Genomic DNA, 15,298 nt, shown 5'->3' on the forward strand with positions numbered 1-15,298 from the left:
GCTGGGTGTTCCCTCCCGCCCCCCGCGCGTGAACCCCCACGCACGCGCCCACCCATGACTTTGCACTGCCCAGGCATGCAACCCTCTTCATGTCTTCAGCCTGCCCATACCAGCCTGCACCTCTCCTCTGCATGATGTCTATCCAGCTCCAGCCTTGCCCTTCCTCCAGCTTCCCGCCCGAGGTTGGCAGGGAGGCCTACCAGAGAACACAGTAGTTGGCAAAGTGGAGTCTTCCTTGGACAGCCTGCCGGTTTTAGACTGCCCTTACTCACCTGGGAGGAAAAGTTATACAGGACTTTAAAGTAAGCATTTGAACACTTAGGCATTGCCCCGCCACGGTGATATACAGGCTAGTCCTTGGGAGAATCAGGAGTTTGAGGCCAGCTTGGACTGCAGGAGACCCTGTTTCAAACAATGAAATACTGAAACTTTTTTTGTGTCTGTTGAAACAAATACAAAATATGATCGGTATTGTCTTTTAAAAAGCACTCTTACTGGGCTGGGAGTGTAGCTCAGAGGTAGAGAGCTAGTGCAAGGCTGCACGAACACGGTGTGGTGGTGGTACACACCTGTAACTCCATTATTGGGGAGGTGGAGGTAGGGGGTCAGGAGGTCCAGGCCAGCCTGGGCCACATGAGACCCTGTTTAAAAGGACAACAGTTGTTTTGTTTGTAATTGAGTTACAATTTGCCTAACATTAAAGGCACCATTAGGTACAGTTTGTTTATATATTTATTTAGTGGGGCTGCAGATAGAACCCAGGGCATCACGTGCTAGATAAGTGCTCTACCAACTGAGCTACATTCCCAGCCTGAGTTTGGACAATTTAGAGAAATATTTATACCCATCACCATTGTCAAGATCCATGAGATTTCCATCACCCCCAAACTACCCCCCTACTATTGCTCTGCAGTCAGTCCCCTCCCCCTCCTCCTCCCCTAGTCCCAGGCAACCACGGATGGGCCTTCTGTTATTTTAGATTAGCTGGGCCTGCTCCTGAGTTTGGTGTGAATGGGTTCACACCGCGGAGGTTGTGTGTGCATCTCCTTGGGTACAGTGTGCTGTTTTTTGAGGTCCAAGTCTTTATGTGCATCCATAGTTCATTGCTTTCTATTCCACGGTATGGCTGTGCCACTTTATTTATCCTTTTGTCCTCTGATGGGCATTGAGTTGTTTCCAGATGGAGGTTGTTAGGAAAAGATGTTTGTGTAAGTTCTCCTGTGTGCATAGCTTTCATTGCCTTGGGTAAGTTTCCAGATGCCAGGCAGTTTTCTGAAAGCCTTGTACCACGTTCCATCCCCACGTGGAAATGTGTGGTGGTTCTGTTGCCCACATATGTGGCAACACTTGGCTCTGTCAGTCTTTTAATTTTAGCCACGCTGGTAGTTCTGAAGGCATATCTCACTGTGGTTTTAACTAAATTCTATTTATTGAATTGTAAAAGATATATATGTATATAAGATATATATCTATATATATACACACACTATCTCTCTAGATACAGTTCTCCCCACTCTTTGATTTTTCATTTTCCTTTTTTATGTAAGTCAGTATTTATATGTGTATTTTGAGACACAGTCTCCTGTAGTCAAGGCTGCCTTGGAACTCAGTATGTAGCCCAGGGTGACCTTGAACTTGTGATTCTCCTGCTTCCACCTTCTGAGTGCTAAGATTATAGGCATGCACCATCACACCCTGTTTATGAAGTACTGGGTACAAACCCTCAGGGTTCTGTGCATGCCAGGCAAACTGTTCTGTTTGGGCTACACTCCCAACCCCTGTTCTTTGTAAGTTTCAAAAACAATGTTTATATGTGTATATGGTAGTTTGGGTTATGTCCTCATGAGCGTAGAGTCCCTGGGAGACCAGAAGAGGGTGTCATGGGTAGGCTGCTGTGAACTTGTGGGTGTGGGTGCTGAGAACTGAATTCAGGTCCTCTACAACAGCAGTATGAACTCCTTTTTTTAAAAAAATGATTTATTTATTCTTATTTTAAATGCATTAGTGTTTTGCCTGCATACATGTCTGTGTGAAGGTACCAGATCCCCTGGAACTGGAGTTACAGACTGTTGTGAGCTGCTATGTGGGTGCTGGGAATTGAACCAGGGTCCTCTGGAAGAGCACCAGGTGCTGTTAACCTCTGAGCCATTTCTCCAGCTCTCTCATCCCAGGTATTAAAATTTTAAGGACAGGGTCTCACTATGTTGGGCAGACTCCCTTTGAATTTGAAATCTTTCTGCCTTGGCCTCCTGAGTTGCTGAGATCACAGTCATGTGCCCCTTTTCTTTCCTTAATGGTGTCTTGAAGAGCAGAGTTTTAACTTTTTTTTTTTGAGACAGGGTTTCTCTGTGAACATCCCTGGCTGTCTTGGAACTAGCTCTGTAGACAGACCAGACTGGCCTCAAACTCACAGAGATCCGCCTGCCTCTTTGTCCCAAGAGCTGGGATTAAAGGTGTGCACCACCACACCTGGTGGGTTTTAACATTTTGATGAGATTTATGCCTGTTAAATCCAATGCAAAGTTAGGGGTTGCATTTTTATCACACACACACACACACACACACACACACACACACACACACACACACGAGTACCAGAGATTGAACCCAGGACCTTATGTGTGCTAGCGAGCAGATGCTCTCCCAGTAAGCAATATGCTCAGCTCCTATGTGTCTTTTAAAAACTTTAACTTTTAATTCTGAGATAATTATAAATCCCCACACAAGCGTCAGAAATAACTAGAGTAGCCCTTATCCAGTTTCTTCTGGGACATCTTGCAGAATGTTGTAAGGCATTGATCTACTGCAGCCAAGATCCAAAGCTTTTCCCCCAGCACAACAGCCCTGCCTAACAATACAACATTCCTAGCCACCTTCACCTGCTCCCCCAGCCTTACCCTGTCCTTAAGCCCAGCAACCACAGTCTGCTCTCCATTTCTGAAATTCCGTCACTTTAACATTATCACATATTAGGGGGCCGGCAAGATGGTTCCTCGTGCAGAGGTGTTTGCTGCTAAGCCCGACAACTTGAGTTTGATGCCCAGAAGTGAAGCAGCTACCCCGAGTTGTTATCTGGCCTTTACCTGTGTACCATGACACCTGTGTGTGGACACACGAGCATACACATGTGTGTACAAGCACACTAAATAAACGGAATATTTAAAAAGGGAGGGTCTGAAGAGATGGCTCAGCACTTGAAGGCACTTGCTGCTCATGCAGAGAACTGGGGTTTGGTTCCCAGCAGCCTCCTTAGCAACTCACAACTGTCTATAACTCCAGTTTCAGGGGGTCTGATGTGATCTTTTGGCTTCTGTGGGCACATGCCACATGCACACACATATAGTTGTTTGTTTGGGTTTTTTTTTTGTTTTTGTTTTTGTTTTTGTTTTTGTTTTTTTTTTTTGAGACAGGGTTTCTTTGTGCAGCCCTGGCTGTCCTAGAACTCACTTTGTAGACCAGGATGGCCTCAAATTCTGAGGTCTGCCTGCCTCCGTCTTCCTAGTGCTGGGATTAACAGTGAACACCCCAAATAAAATAAATTCGTTAAAAAAGGAACTTCAGGTATTAAATGGAGTTTGGAAGCTGGTAATCTTTGGGGACCCTCCTCCAGCATTTAGCATGGTTTTCCAGTCATTTCAAGCGGCTTCAAGTGAGGACAGTTCGTTCCTTCCGGTTGCAGCGTATGACTCCATGGACGAATGGAACGCTATTTGTGTAACCACTCACTTCTTGAAGGATGTCTGGGTTATTTCCAACTTTCAGTTCCTATGAATAAAGCTGCTATGAGCATTTGTTTACCCACATTTGTGTCAACTTGCTCTTATTTCTCTGGGATAAATGCCCCAGGAGGGCAAAGGATTGGGGGCCAAGGGAAGTCTCTGTTGAGTTTTTGAAGCAGCTGCCAAGCTGCTGGTCGGCCCTCTACCTAGTGAGATGGGAGTCCCTCACCATACTGGCCAGCATTTGACAAGGTCTTCTTGTGGTCCAGGCTGGCCTCAAACTTGTGGTCCCTCGGATAAGCTTCTCAAGTGCTGGGATTCCAGGCGTGCGCTACCATGCCCAGCTTAGTTTAATCATTTTAATAGATGTCACTGTGGTTTTAATTTACAATTTCCTAAAAGCTAATGATGTTGAAATTTTTCATGTGCCCCTCCCCACACACACATAGTACGTCCATCTTTGTCTTTGCTCTAGAAGGATTGCTAATCATGTGTTGGTTACATGGTTTACAAGCGTCTTCTGGTATGTAGCTCATCATTCTGTCCTCTTAGGATCCTTTTGCAGAGCAATGCTTTAAAAATGTTAGTTCACCAGGGCTACACAGAGAAATCCTGCCTCAAAAACAAAATAGAAAAGGGGAAAAAAAGAAAAGAAAAAGAAAGAAAAAAGTTCATCTAATTAATGCCCCCCATCTCAGTATACACATTCTTTTTTTTTTTTTTTTTTTTGGTTTTTCGAGACAGGGTTTCTCTGTGTAGCTTTGCACCTTTCCTGGGACTCACTTGGTAGCCCAGGCTGGCCTCAAACTCACAGAAATCCACCTGCCTCTGCCTCCCGAGTGCTGGGATTAAAGGCGTGCGCCACCACCGCCCGGCAGTATACACATTCTAAAATCAGTGTGTATCATTACATGGAAAGAACTTCAGATGGCCTTAAGCTAAAGAGCTGTGTGTGTGTGTGTGTGTGTGTGTGTGTGTGTGTGTGTGTGTGTGTGTGAATATGAAGGCCAAAGGGCAATATCAGTTTGTAACACGAATCTTGAAAGGTCTTATTAATAAAAAAACAAAACAAAACCTGGAGCCAGATACTGGGGTGAAGCTGAAAGATCAGAGAAGCAGAACAAGCCACAGCCAACCTCACCTCACCAACTCCTCAGCCGATCCCGTTTCCATGAATCCTCAGACTGAAAGCCTCGAGTCCTCACCCCTGAGGCTTAGTTCCTGTCTCCTCACACCTTATATACCATTCTCCACCCAGCCATGTCACTTCCTGACATTAAAGGCCTGTGTGCTTCCCAAGCAAAGACATGAGATCTCAAGTGCTGGGATTAAAGGTGTGTGCCACCACTGCCTGATTCTGCTCCCAGTGTGGCCTTGAACTCGCAAGTGTTAGGATTAAGGGTGTGTGCCACCACTGTCTGGCCTTTATGTCTAATCTAGTGGCTGGCTCTGTCCTCTGATCCCCAGATAAGTTTATTAGGGTACACAATATAACACCACATTTAGGGTACACAATGTATCACCACATCAGTTGTCCTCATCTGTCACCCTTTGCCTTACGTTTGAGACAGTCTCTCACTGACCCTAAAGCTCACTGACCAGCTAGGTTGGCTGGCCAGCAAGTCCCAGGCTCCTCGTGCCTCTGCCCCCCTAACGCCTATGATGGGCATCCCTTCCGAACCTGCTTTTCCATGGTGTCGGTGGAGAACACGGGTCCTCATGCTCACACAGAAAGCACTTTCCCCAGCCAGCCATCTCCTTGGTGCCTGTCATTTCTCTTATTATTTCATTCCTTATCATTATCATTATTATTTCAACCTTGGCTTACTTTAGTGTGCCTGACATTTTTATTTTCCTTCATGCTTTCTCTGCATGCTGGTGCCCAAGGAGGCCAGAAGATGGCAACAGATCCTCTGGAACTAGAGTTACAGACGGTTGTGAGAGGCCACATGGGTGCTGGGAACCAAATGTCTATTAACAGATTATAAATATATTTATATTATAAAAATAAATATAAAGATTTATTATCTTTAGAAGTTGAACGTCATCCTCGGCTATATTCCAAGTTTTCGGTCAGCCTGGAACACAGGAGACCTTCCCTGTCTCGAACACACACACAAATGGACTGAGGTGGGGCAGCAGATGAAGGCCCCTGCAGTCAAGCCTGAGGAGCTGAGCCTGACCCACAGAATCCATATGACAGAATGACTGTTCTGTCTCTGACCCCCCTTCATGCATGCTGTGATGAATGGCCCCTCCAATAATAAATACGTTAGTCAACAAATAAATATAAAAAACCATCAACAATAAAAGACCTCTCTTGTCATCCACCATCTCGCCTCTCTTGGTCATCGTTTGGCCTTCTTGAGAAGGTCAAGCTCTCAGTTATTTTCATTTTGAGATCCCAATGTCTTGACTTCTTGTGTCCCTCGATGTGGCGGTTTGAATGAGAACTGTCCCTCATAGGCTCATGTATTTGAACACTTGGTCCCTGGTTGGTGGTGGTGGTGCCGGCTGAGAAGTTGTGGAACTTTTAGGAGGTAGAGGCTTGCTGGAGGAAGTGCGTCACTGGGGGCAGGCTTAAGAGTCTATAGTCCCAGGTTGGAGAGACGGCCCAGCGGTTAAGAGCACTGGCTGTTCTTCCAGAGGTCCTGAGTTCAATTCCCAGCAACCACATGGTGGCTCACAACCATCTGTGATGAGATCTGGTGCCTTCTTCTGGCATGCGGGCATACATGCAGGCAGGACACCGTATACATAATAAATAAATCTTTTTTAAAAAAGAGTCTATAGTGCGACCCCCACATCCAGTTTTCACTCTCTGTCTCCTGCTGTAATTGAAGATATGATCTCTCGGCTTCCTGCTTTGCCTTCTCCACAATTATGGACTTCCCCTCTGGAACCATAAGCCTCCACCAGCCCTTCCTTCCTTCCTTAAGATGCCTTTGGTCACGGTATTTTCTCACAGCCACAGAAAGGTAATGAACAGACTTGGTTAACCTGTAAGTCCCTGTCTCAGTTCTGGTTTCTCTTGCTGTGAAGAGACACCATGACCATGGCAGCTCTTATAAAGAAAACACTTGGGGTGGCTTGCTTACAATTCAGGGGCTCAGTCCAGTATCACCATGATGGGGAGCATAGGCGTGCAGGCCGGTGTGGTGCTGGAGCTGAGTCCTCCATCTTGACTCAGAGGCAACAGGAAATCGTCAGGCTCAGTGGGCGGTAACCTGAGCATAGGGACCCTCACAGCCCGCCCCTACAGTGACACACTTCCTCCAACAAGGCCACACCTCCTAACAGTGCCACCCTCTGTGAGCTTATAGGGGCCAATTACAAACTACCACAGACCCTCATTCTGATCTCTTCTCACAAGACCACGAGTTTCACATTCGCTGCATTCATTCACCGTGCACTACACTCCTCACTCGGCCCTGTTCACTATGCACCACACTTCTCACCATGCACCCCACTCCTCCCTCAGCATTGTTCACCGTGCACCACACTCCTCACTCGGCCCTGTTCACCGTGCACCCCACTCCTCACTCGGCCCGTTCACCGTGCACCCCACTCCTCACTCGGCCCGTTCACCGTGCACCCCACTCCTCACTGGGCCCCGTTCACCGTGCACCCCACTCCTCACTCGGCCCGTTCACCGTGCACCCCACTCCTCACTCGGCCCGTTCACCGTGCACCCCACTCCTCACTGGGCCCCGTTCACCATGCACCCCACTCCTCACTGGGCCCCGTTCACCGTGCACCCCACTCCTCACTCGGCCCGTTCACCGTGCACCCTACTCCTCACTGGGCCCCGTTCACCGTGCACCCCACTCCTCACTGGGCCCCGTTCACCGTGCACCCCACTCCTCACTGGGCCCCGTTCACCGTGCACCCCACTCCTCACTCGTCCCGTTCACCGTGCACCCCACTCCTCACTCGGCCCGTTCACCGTGCACCCCACTCCTCACTGGGCCCCGTTCACCGTGCACCACACTCCTCACTCGGCCCCGTTCACCGTGCACCGCACTCCTCACTGGGCCCCATTCAGGCCCGTTCACCATGCACCGCACTCCTCACTGGGCCCTGTTCACCGTGCACCGCACTCCTCACTCGCCAGTTCACCATGCACCACACTCTTCACTCAGCCTCACCCAGGACCATTGTTCCGGTTTCCCAGGCTATCCCAGACTCACCTGGCCCAGCCTCCACCCTCCACACTGATATTGCTACCCTCTAATTGTTTCCCTAACTCCAGGCTCCTGCATCTGGCTGCCCACTTGCCATCTAAGCGGCTAGGCTTCTCTAATCCCCGCCCCCAGCCCAGCCGACTTCCGAAGTTTTCCAAGTGCGGTGATTAGGTTGAACCCTCAGAGACTCCTCTGCACTGTCTCTCACCTCCACATTCAATCCGTCAGCAAATCATAACGGCTTGACTGCCCACTCGATCCAACTGCTTCTCACCTTCCAGCCTCCATCTTCCTCTCCAGAGCTGTAGTAGCACTGACCCATTTCCCTGCTCTGTCTTTTCCCTCTTGGATGGTTCATTTCCTGCATCTACTTGGTAGGCTATTGTTCCCAGCTACCCCACATTAATCTGAGTGTTTTGTAGATGTGATTAACAGCTTCATCCATTGAGTTAAATTAAAGGTTGTGGTTTCTGTAATCTGGGTGGGCCTCAATTAGCTAGTGAAGGGCCTTAAGAGGAAAACGAAGTTGGGGCTTACAGAGGGAGAAGCCTCACCATGGTCAGTGGCACCCACGCCCTCTGGGACTTCCTGCCTGCTGCTCTGTCCTACCGATTAGGGATTTGCTGGGGAAATGATAAATCAGTTCCCTGAAATAGAATAAATCTCCCCCCCCCCCCCCCCCGAGATAGGGTTTCTCTGTGTAGTTTTGGTGCCTGTCCTGGATCTCACTCTGCAGACCAGGCTGGCCTCGAACTCACAGAGATCCGCCTGGCTCTGCCTCCCGAGTGCTGGGATTAAAGGCGTGCGCCATCACCGCCCGGCTGAATAAATCTTTTAATGTATGTCCTGCCAGTTCTGTCTCTCTGGAGGACCCTGGCTGACATTCTGAGGCACAGTCAGAGGGAGGCCCCCTTTGACAAGTGGAATCACAGTCCCTGCATTCCCAAGTCCTCCAAGAGCCTCCCTGGAGCTTATGTATTAACTCTAAGGAATCAGTGGTCAGACAGTGTAAATATAGCTTCCTCAAAGCACAGAGACACTGAAAGTGGTCTTCTGAAACTCAGGAAGCTTTGCTTGTTCATGTTTGTGCTTTTAATAAACCGGAACTAATTTTTAGGCAGGTGTGAGGTAAAGATCTAGCTTTAATCCTTCCGTTTAGATGGATGTTTCTACCACGCCATTGTTGTTTTCTGTCTGTTGAGAAATGTCTACATTTCCATCCCTCTCCTTGATTATTTATGCATCCTTACCTTAAAGCCTCTCAATTTTTAAGTGTTTTTTGTTTGTTTGTTTTTGTTTTCTGAGACAGGGTTTCTCTGTGTAGCCCTGGCTATCCTGGAACTCACTTTGTAGACCAGGCTGGCCTTAAACTCACAGAGATCTGTCTGCCTCTGCTTCCCAAGTGCTGGCATTAAAGGCATGCCAACACCACTCAGCTTTAAGTACTTTTTAAAATAATATTCTTTTTTTTTTTTTAATTTGGAAAGGCCAATTTTATTTTAATTAACAAAACCCATTACTTGTATTTTTTAGATTATAATTATATCTTATCTCCCTCCTCTTTCCTCCCTCCAACCCCAACAGGAGTTACACAACCTTGGCCACTTCTGGAACACAGCTTCTGTGTGCTGACCCTGAAGAAACATTTCTCAGAAGACATCACCTCAGTGATGCTGCTCTCTTAATCACAGCTGATTCTTCAGCCCCAGCTGACCAGACACCATGGATTCTTCACACAAATGGCCCAGTAGATCTTTGCTTCTCTCTGAAACTTCACAAGCCAGGCTCCATTACCTGCACTGCTGTCAACATTCTTATTTCCCAAGCTCCTACAGAACAGCTCACTGAGCTCTCAATACTCAGTGGCTTTTCTAGGCTAAAGTTCCAAAGTCCTTATACAATCCTCCCCAAAACAACATGGTTGGGTCCATCATAGCAATACCCCACAATCCTGGTACCAACTTGTCTTAGTTAGGGTTATTACTGATGTGATGAAACACTATGACCAAAGCAAGTTGTGGAGAAAAGGGTTAATTTGGCTTACACTTACACATCATAGTCCATCACTGAAGGAAGCCGGGGCAGGAACCTGAAGGCAGGAAATGATGCAGAGGCCATGGAGGAATTCTGTTTACTGGCTTGCTCCCTCTGGCTTGCTCAGCCTGCTTTAGTATAGAACCCAGGACCATCAGCCCAGGGGTGGCCTCACCCACAATGAGCAGGGCCCACCCACCCCCATCAATCACTAATTAAGAAAATGCCCTACAGGTCTGCCTACAGCCCAGTCTTATGGAAGCATTTTCTCATTTGATGCTCCCTCCTCTCTGACAGCTACAGCTTGTGTCAAGTTGACATAAATCTAGGCAGCACAGCAACCCAGCCCTACCTCTAGTCCCCAGAACAGAAGCCAAGTGCTGGTCAGTTCTGCAGGGTGGGTCTCAGGGGATGCTCCCTGCAGAGTGGGAAGCCACCCATGAGAACACGTGGGAAGAGAGAGATTCAACACTGTGACTTTGGTGTATTCAAGTATCCTGACCATCTCAGCCTCGAATCTGCCAGATGTGTTAGGACACAGACCCCTGCTCTAACAGCCTTCACCTGACATCTCCATGACAGTCATTGGCTGAATGCCAATGTTGTGAGCTGTGTTGTGAGCACGGAAGTTGCATGCCACAGATCTGGCCCTGCTGTTATGGGCTCCTATTTACTAAGCTCTCGTCATGCTTACTTCTTATCACCACCCATACTCTAAGAGTTAGACGTTACCAGCCCATTTTACAGACTTGGCAATGAGGCCCAGGTGGCTAATCTCTACCCTTAGCTCGATTGCATTGAGGAGGCCTAGTAGCTGATAGTGTGTTCAAGGATGTTTCCAGATAGGATAGCTTACAGGGCTCTGACCAATGAGTGATTTAATCCATTGATGGATTTAGCATGTAAATAGAAGGGCAGGGAGCCATCTTTGTGGGTAAAGGCACTTGCCCCCAAGCCTGATGATCTGAGTTCAATTCCTGGGACCCATGTAATGGAAGGGGAGAACTGACTCCTGCAAGTTGTCCTCTGACTTCCAACATAAATATGGAAATGTAATAAAACATGATTATCTGAGGTGGTGGGGTCCATTGGTGGAAGTAGTCACTGGGAGGTGTGTCCTTGTGGGCTGTATAGACCCCTCCTGTGGCTGCTTTCTCTTTTGTCTGTTATGAGGCTAGAAAACTCCCCAGACACACTTTCCCACTGCTCTGATGCTCTGCCCAAGCAAATGGGGACAAGTGACCATAAACTGAACCCTCCAAAGCCGTGAGCTAAAATAGCTCCAACTTCCTCAGAGGTGTCCCCATCCACCGGTGTTTGGTCACAGTGATGACACTGGACACAAAAGCTTAGCTGCTTATGCCCTCTCTCCAAGGACACAGGGTCCACAGGTGGTGGACTTTGTGCACATAACCGGACTCCCTGGCAGTAGCATTCAAGCTTTGCAGCTTGAGTGAATGTTGGTAGAAATTACTGCTTCAGTTTAACACCCTGCCTTAGCCCAAGCCAAATTCTCACCCAAGCCCCAACCTAGCACTCCATCCATAGCCCTGACAAACTCCTAATCATACTTCGGACTCCCACTCGGGGCTTCTGTGAATGCTCATTTGGTTTCCTGGGAAACTTTAGAGGAAATAAAATAAAACATTGAGTCCAAGAATTTATTTTTACAATTCACATTTATTTTGGAAAAGAAAAAGGTTCGGCTAAAAATACTCCTACAAAGACATCGGAGTAACAGGGTCAAGGTTGCCATTGGATGCAGCTGGTGAGATTTTCTTGGTCACAGGAGTGGGGTCTAGAGGAGCCCCAGCCACACCCCTTTTTGACCCCCGACACTGACCAGAGGAAAGGACAGTCCTGTGAAATCTGCCAGGTACCCCAGTCCCTGATTGAGAGCTGTGGTCTGTACAGCTCAGGCTGGTGGAGGTGTGGGACTCTGAGAGAGGGTCTAGGCATCCACCTCTCTGGCTCTGATAGCAGCTGGGGTGGGGCGGGGCTCATGCAAAGACAGCAGTGACCCCCTGGAGACCTGGGATCTTCTAGACAAAGGAGCTGACCGTGGTGAGGGCTGAGTGAGGACCAGTGGTAGCAGAGCGTAGTGGGAAAAGTGAGTGGTACTGGGATCCAAGCCCACTTGTTGGCTGTGTGACCTGGGGTACCAGCATGGTGCCTTTCTGAGCTTCCCAGCCCATGGTGTGGCTGTCATTATTGCACCTGTCTGGTGGAGTTGCGGGGCTGTGTCTCCAAGTGATGCACGGAGCCCCTGTACATTGTTGGCACCGAAAAAATAGCAGCTGTGATTAAAACCAAGCAGTCATTGCTCTTCCCTGGAGTCCAAAGAGACTGCCTGAGTGAGGGTCCCTGCCAGGTCCACCTGGGATCGGTTGTTGAGGCATCAGAGTCCCTGTCCACAGAGAGGAGGACAGACAGACGATCACAGAGCTCTGGGCCGTTCACAGCCCTCCTTGTGTCTGGTCTCGTTCTGGGAGGCAGTGGCTAGAACTGGAAGGGATGAGAGGGCTCCTTGGAGGGAGCAGGTGCTGACAGCCACGGAAACCGCAAGTGTCCTACAGAAGGAACCCAGCAGGAAGTTTGTATGGAGACCGGCACAGGAAATGCAGTCTGGTGCCTCTCCAGCCTCCTGTTTCCTTTCGGGTACAGGGAGATCTCACCCCAGCTGACTCTTTCTAGGCAGAGCCCCACACTGGTCAGTCGGAGTCCTCCAGCATGTGGGTACTGCAGCTTGCGTGAAGGTTTTGATGAGGCAGCTGAAACAGCTGGGCTCTGTTTTCCAGTCAGGCCTGGTAAGGGCCATTCTGAGTCTCCCTAGAGATGACGCTGCCCCACACTCCAAGAGAAGTTCTGTAGCTGCTCATCTCTAACCAGATTCCAGATTCTAACAGGATTCCCAGTGTCTGTGTTTCTCTGTTTCCCTCTCTTCTCTCTCTTCCTCTCCTCTCCTATCTCTTTGTGCTTTTTTTTTTTTCCTGCTGGGGTCCCTGGGTTTGGGGAGCAGGGAACCATAGGGCTCGAGATGTCAAGAATTAGCACAGAGTCACCTAGTGATGGTGTCTCACGAACATAGATCTCTTCCACTGGCATCTTAGGAGACTGAGTTTGGCAGATCATAGAATCTTAGGCTCTTTTAGCCCTTGGAATGCTAGAATTCTTGGCTCAGCAGAGCCCAGAGTGTATGCGGCCCTGGGTTATGAGATGTTTTCCGGCCCTTCCTCCTTGCTCTTCTTCTTCCTACCAACGCCACAGCCCTTTTCTCCAGCAGGGGGTGCTAGGCCCCAGGTGCCTTTGCTCACCTGCTTCATCTCTGTCTGGGTGGCAGGGATGGGGGCTCCGGGGATTTGAAGGTCAGATTTACCTAGAGGCCCTGTTAGTCCGGCCCACCAGGCCAGGTATGAAGAGAGCCGGCTGCACTGTGGCGTCGGGGGGTTGGGTCTCCACAGGGTGGTCCTGGCTGGGATACAGGGCCCCTCTGAAGTATTAGGTTCCCACTTCTTCCCCGGATCAGCTTTCCTGAGGGGGTCATCCTGCTGTGAACTTGACTCAACTGGACTCTGAGGCTGTGGGGGTCTTTTTAATTTTTCTGAAACCCTAGCCCAGTCTGAGCACATTCCTGAGGGTCCGACTTACCTCCTCCACTGCCAGCGACTTCATTTGTGTCTGGGCTTGGGCACCTTATCTGATGTGAAGCTTCGCCCTAAGCTCTGCTCCGTACACTTGGCGTAGTTTGTTATAGGGTTGGGGGGTGGGGGTGGGGGGAGAGAAGAGCTCAGGGGTAGGGAGGAATCTCCCACTGTTCAGATGGGGAATTCTGACTCAGGGGGCCTGGGGGAGCCCTGGAATCCTCAAGTTCAACACTCGGGAGTGGGGGAGGTGCTGATCTGTGGGTGACATAAGGATTTACAAAACTAGCCAGTGGGCAGAAGGAGCTGTGGGTGAAAGGCCTGGCTGGGGTCCCTAGGGAGTCCCCTCTGAGAGTCACATTCCTTACTAGCAAAGAGGGGGCAGTAATATTTTGGCACTTGGCATAGGGTAATGTGTTCAGCTATTAGTCCTTGAGGTTTCAACCTCCTGAGACGAGCTTGAGGGGGAGGTGGGGGGGGACACCCTGAACCCACTTTGGCCAAAGTCTGTTCCTGTGCCCAACACTCCAACACTGGTTTCCCGGCAGGAAAAACTCACTGGAGGCAAGATCATTCTCCAGCTTGTTTTGTGGTAGCAGTCACTGGCTGGGAATCTGAGTCAGGGCTGGCTGGTGGAGTATGCCCATGTGTGGACATACACAGCTGCAATCAGAAGCAGATGGACTGAGCGTGTAGCCCAGTGGGTAGAGCACTTGCTTCACAAGCACCAAGACCCAGCTTCCATCCCCAGCACTGCAAACACCAGGCAGGGTGCCGCACACCTGTAATCCCAGCCCTTGGGAGGTGGAGGCAGGAGGATCAGAAGTTTAAGAATGCTCATCCCTGACTGCACAGTGAGTTTGAGGTCAGCCTGAGCTATATGAGACTCTTTCAAAAAAAAAGAAAAAAGATGAATCAGAGAATAAAAAACTCCACCCCCACTGTCCTGAGCAGCTGAAGCGAGTCTGGTTTATCTGTGTTGGCGGTGGAGAGTAAATAGGGTCTGGACTCCCTTAGAGTCACAAGGACTGTCCTGGGGACTCTTTCTTCCAGGACAGGGGTGGCTGGGAAGTCCTCTTGTGGTCTGATGGCTGAACTGACTCTTCTAGAATCCAATGCTTGCCCTGTTGTTCTCTCTAAGGCTGGACCGTAACACCATGCCCTGTGTGTCTTGGACTCCCTTCACACTAACCCAGGCCTCCCGACACCTCAAGATGTCTTTGTGCTGAACTGTTGAAGTTGCTACATCTTGGAGTGACCTTCCTCTCAGCCTGTCATTTTCAAGACTGCCTCCCCTGGAAGCCCGCCCTGATAGGCCACCTCATCTAGCTTTCTCTTCCCTTATAAGCCAAAGTCGGATCCCTCTGCCTCCTGCACCCAAGTGACCATGCTCTGGTGGGCACTGGAGTGGATGCTTGTGGCTTGTGGCTCTGCTCTGCCCCTTTTAGGAGCTGTGGCTCTGAACCTCACTGTCTCTCTTAGGTCCTCTTTGCAGGACTGAGGTGTACAAATGGCTTTCCAGGCCTGGCTCACCCAGCCTGATGCTCTTGTTTTATAGATGGGATGCTGTGGCCCAGCAAGGAATGTGTCCTCTGGGACCCGCGGCCCTAGTTAGTGACAGGTGGGTGACATCCTGTCCTTTGCGTTTGCACAACTCCCTGGCTAAAGTCTTCCTTTGGGAACCATCCCTGGGAAAATGACAGGGTTCTGGAGAACCAGG

General features: G+C 49.4%; 1 long non-coding RNA gene across 1 annotated transcript; it reads right to left on the reverse strand.

Moving 5' to 3' along the window:
* Positions 1-11,597: 11,597 nt before the first annotated feature.
* LOC131905236 (uncharacterized) lies at positions 11,598-13,699 on the reverse strand. The gene is made up of 2 exons (XR_009377870.1): positions 13,586-13,699; positions 11,598-12,507 (listed from the first exon to the last, which is right to left on the reverse strand). It is a non-coding gene; the product is annotated as an uncharacterized LOC131905236 (long non-coding RNA).
* Between the last annotated feature and the right edge of the window lie 1,599 nt (positions 13,700-15,298).

The sequence above is a fragment of the Peromyscus eremicus genome, chromosome 2 (genome assembly GCF_949786415.1).
Source record: "Peromyscus eremicus chromosome 2, PerEre_H2_v1, whole genome shotgun sequence".
Lineage (NCBI taxonomy): Eukaryota > Metazoa > Chordata > Mammalia > Rodentia > Cricetidae > Peromyscus > Peromyscus eremicus.